The sequence below is a fragment of the Schistocerca serialis genome, unplaced genomic scaffold (assembly GCF_023864345.2).
Source record: "Schistocerca serialis cubense isolate TAMUIC-IGC-003099 unplaced genomic scaffold, iqSchSeri2.2 HiC_scaffold_1196, whole genome shotgun sequence".
Lineage (NCBI taxonomy): Eukaryota > Metazoa > Arthropoda > Insecta > Orthoptera > Acrididae > Schistocerca > Schistocerca serialis.
In genome coordinates, this window is record NW_026047399.1 from 742,501 (window position 1) to 747,500 (window position 5,000).

Sequence of the window (5,000 nt, forward strand, 5' to 3'; positions counted from 1 at the left end):
GAAAATACGGCGAAACCACATGCAATACCTCCATCTATGCGAATCCGACAACACTACGTCCGCCATGTCGAGCGCACCACAAAACACAGCGCCATCTGTAGGTCTCCCGCGGCATGACGTCCTGCAACGACGATACCGCCATCTATGAGACGCCAAGCCGACCAAGACATCGATGGGCCCACAGTGCCCATCTTTCGACCCCACCCACAAAGCCTGCGTCCTCTGTCGACCACAGCACCCCAACGCCAGCGCCTCTGCCGCACGAAATCGTGGACCGGCAATCACTCCACCTGCGCCCCACTCCAACCGCCCAACTCGCAACTCCAGCGGATGAACGGCGGACTTTTCCCGCAGTCGCAATGTGCAATCCACCCCTATAACATGCGTTTCATGAAGAGGTACGTCCAATATGCGACATTCCCGCTGTCCCTATACATGAGCTGCGAGCTGTACCAGTTACGAGCTAGAGACGCGATCGCGTTGCTCTCTGTACGAATGCCGATGCTGAGCGGTCAGCTAGGAGGCGCTCCATCCATGTCGGTACCGGTGAGCGTTGCACCCGCAGTCGCAAAAACGTACGGCAAGTATATTACTCGGAAGAGTCAATGACAGTCCACGCCCCCCTGCGTGGGAAGAGTCTTTCTAGGCCATGACCCACCGGAAGGGCGCAGCGTCCCCCACCCCAGACATGTGACGTCACACCATCGGTATTGACGACTAGACTGATTCCTTATAATCATTTGCCATACACCGGTGGAAGCTGCCGAGACGAGTAACTACATAGCGGGCTCGCCGTGTCACTAATGTACAGAGATACAACAGTTTCGACTGGAACCGGATTAAACGTATACACGGCGCTGATTAGTAATAGATAGAGCCATCAGAATACAGATAATGTATACAACTGTCCGTATATATGCTGAAAGACTCTGCTCACAATCACAACCACACGTCAGCCACACACCCTTATCACGCACTACTCTCTCCCTGTAACACGCACACAGACAATATGTAAGCACCAGCATGGAACAACACCCAGTGCATCCTCTCCGCCACATTAGACAATCCACACTGTCATAACCAGACTGGGAGGTCCACTCAGAAAACAGAATATCCCACCCACCCGACAACCACCATTGCTCAGCCAAGCCACCAACACCCACACATGTCCTACACAGGGGTGCACCCAACATCACAATACTGCCTCCTCTCACAGCACACAAACAATGGCAGGAATGAAAGACACAGGTCTGCCACAAGCATGGAATGAGAGCGCCGCCTGTCATGAGCCAAAGGTGCATCCTGACGTGGCAAATCAGATGATGCCGCAGGCATCCACTTACTATAATCACAATCAACAAACCGGCCGCCCCGCCCCCCCATTAAACCTTTCCTTACAACAATGTGTACCTTAACCTAACCTATGTCGTACCTTAACCTAACCTATGTCGTACCTTAACCTAACCTATGTCGTACCTTAACCTAACCTATGTCGTACCTTAACCTAACGTATGTCGTACCTTAACCTAACGTATGTCGTACCTTAACCTAACCTATGTCGTACCTTAACCTAACCTATGTCGTACCTTAACCTAACCTATGTCGTACCTTAACCTAACCTATGTCGTACCTTAACCTAACCTATGTCGTACCTTAACCTAACCTATGTCGTACCTTAACCTAACCTATGTCGTACCTTAACCTAACCTATGTCGTACCTTAACCTAACCTATGTCGTACCTTAACCTAACCTATGTCGTACCTTAACCTAACCTATGTCGTACCTTAACCTAACCTATGTCGTACCTTAACCTAACCTATGTCGTACCTTAACCTAACCTATGTCGTACCTTAACCTAACCTATGTCGTACCTTAACCTAACCTATGTCGTACCTTAACCTAACCTGTATTGCGCCTTAACCTAACCTGTATTGCGCCTTAACCTAACCTGTATTGCGCCTTAACCTAACCTGTATTGCGCCTTAACCTAACCTGTATTGCGCCTTAACCTAACCTGTATTGCGCCTTAACCTAACCTGTATTGCGCCTTAACCTAACCTGTATTGCGCCTTAACCTAACCTGTATTGCGCCTTAACCTAACCTGTATTGCGCCTTAACCTAACCTGTATTGCGCCTTAACCTAACCTGTATTGCGCCTTAACCTAACCTGTATTGCGCCTTAACCTAACCTGTATTGCGCCTTAACCTAACCTGTATTGCGCCTTAACCTAACCTGTATTGCGCCTTAACCTAACCTGTATTGCGCCTTAACCTAACCTGTATTGCGCCTTAACCTAACCTGTATTGCGCCTTAACCTAACCTGTATTGCGCCTTAACCTAACCTGTATTGCGCCTTAACCTAACCTGTATTGCGCCTTAACCTAACCTGTATTGCGCCTTAACCTAACCTGTATTGCGCCTTAATGTAACCTATATTGCGCCTTAACGTAACCTATATTGCGCCTTAACGTAACCTATATTGCGCCTTAACGTAACCTATATTGCGCCTTAACGTAACCTATATTGCGCCTTAACGTAACCTATATTGCGCCTTAACGTAACCTATATTGCGCCGTAACGTAACCTATATTGCGCCGTAACGTAACCTATATTGCGCCTTAACGTAACCTATATTGCGCCTTAACGTAACCCACGTTGCGCCGTAACGTAACCCACGTTGTGCCGTAACCCGACACACGTTGGGCCTTAACCCGACACACGTTGGGCCTTAACCCGACACACGTTGGGCCTTAACCCGACACACGTTGGGCCTTAACCCGACACACGTTGGGCCTTAACCCGACACACGTTGGGCCTTAACCCGACACACGTTGGGCCTTAACCCGACACACGTTGGGCCTTAACCCGACACACGTTGGGCCTTAACCCGACACACGTTGGGCCTTAACCCGACACACGTTGGGCCTTAACCCGACACACGTTGGGCCTTAACCCGACACACGTTGGGCCTTAACCCGACACACGTTGGGCCTTAACCCGACACTCGTTGGGCCTTAACCCGACACACGTTGGGCCTTAACCCGACACACGTTGGGCCTTAACCCGACACACGTTGGGCCTTAACCCGACACACGTTGGGCCTTAACCCGACACACGTTGGGCCTTAACCCGACACACGTTGGGCCTTAACCCGACACACGTTGGGCCTTAACCCGACACACGTTGGGCCTTAACCCGACACACGTTGGGCCTTAACCCGACACACGTTGGGCCTTAACCCGACACACGTTGGGCCTTAACCCGACACGCGTTGGGCCTTAACCCGACACACGTTGGGCCTTAACCCGACACACGTTGGGCCTTAACCCAACACACGTTGGGCCTTAACCTGCTCTGTAATTGTCATACGACGCGTTAAATTAGTGTAGTGTTGCCTAACTGCAACCCCCGCAATATAGTTTGCTACTCGCACTGCCCGGTCCCCAGTGTATCGCTTCATGTTAAACACCTTGCAGCTATACACTAATGTGGATGGCAGCAGGACGTACATGCTCAATGCCCTTTGCAGTTGTTCATTGGCATTTGCAGTTGTTCATTGGCATTTGCAGTTGTTCATTGGCATTCGCATGGCGAAGCACTTAGCCTACGCTGTGGTACGGCCTGTGTCAACTGTCCGCTGATGTTGTATGTCCAAATCACACACTGTACTGCACATTGGTCCTCATGTACTGAATGATACATCGTGGTACATGTGACAGTACAACGACTGCGCCAACAACGGCGAACCATGCGGTCCAAATGTTGTGCACTCAGCTACGTGTCGTCGCCCTATAAGAGCTGGATTGCAGTGTGGTATGCCCTGGATGGCGATCAGCATGAGCCGTCTGTTGATGTAGTGGCGCGTGTTGTCAGACGTAGTCGTCTCTTCTCACACACCGTGATAGCATGGTGCACTGCGTTCCACATCTGCGACATGCGACAGTGGCCGGTTGACAGTCGTTCGCGCAATGGACATCGCATACGTACGGGGGCCACCTTCCACGTGTTCGCGAAGCGTGCACATGTTGTTGCGTGTATGTGGGCAGACATAGTGTGTCGTGACACCTGACACAGGCATGCAACAATCGTTGAATTTGCAAATGGCGATGGACGCCTACGTTTGCTGGTGACGTTACGCAAATGAACAACTGGTAAACCGTTGTGGTGCGGTTGTTCTCGCTAGAGGTGAATCAGTGATGGCGACGATCGGTTGAGCTACCAACCGGTTGTTCCAGCGATACCCACCATGCCCACGAACGTGAATGGCATCTGGGTGTGAAGCGATACGCGGCGGTGGCTGGGTGGGACCGTCCCCGGCCGGTGAGGGGGGGCCTCCCGGCGTGCTGGCCGCGCGGTGCGTGGGCGCACGCGCTACAGCCGGCTGGTGGGGGCGGCCAGTGGCAGGCGCGCCGGCCGACGGAGGCGGCAGGCGGCGCAGCTGCGCGCCGGCGCACCCTGCACGCGGCGCCGTGCGGCCAAAGTAGGTCCTCGCGGGCCCGGTGCGAAGCGCGGTGGACATCTGCAGTGTGCTGGTCCGATTGAGGACTGTGTGCGCTGAGGATGCGCCGCCGCCCGGCGCTCGGCGCCGCGACGCCGTCTGCTGCTCGGTCGCCTCTGCGGTTCTCGCAGGTGGTTTGTATCGCAGCTGTGCGGACGTGTTGGCGCGTGCGCTGTGCTGGGAGAGTTCGCTTCGGCACCCAAGTGGGGCTTTTGTCCTTCTGTGGCGCTGGCGTTGGAGCTGCCGGTCACCGTAGGTGGCGCGTGTTGTCTCCCGCCGGCAATGCCACGACAGCACGCTCCCGGGCCTCTGTCGGCAGCGGCAAGCTCAGTTGGGAGCACGGGTGGTCGCACCTAAAGCGTCTACTCGCCAAACTCCGGGCGATTGCGCCTCTCTCGAACCCGACCAAGTACTTAGGACGGCGCTGCGCGCCGCCGGGACCTGAGAGGGTTTCGAGGTGTATGGTGCAGGGGAGCTCAGCCTCCTCCTGTTTGCAGAA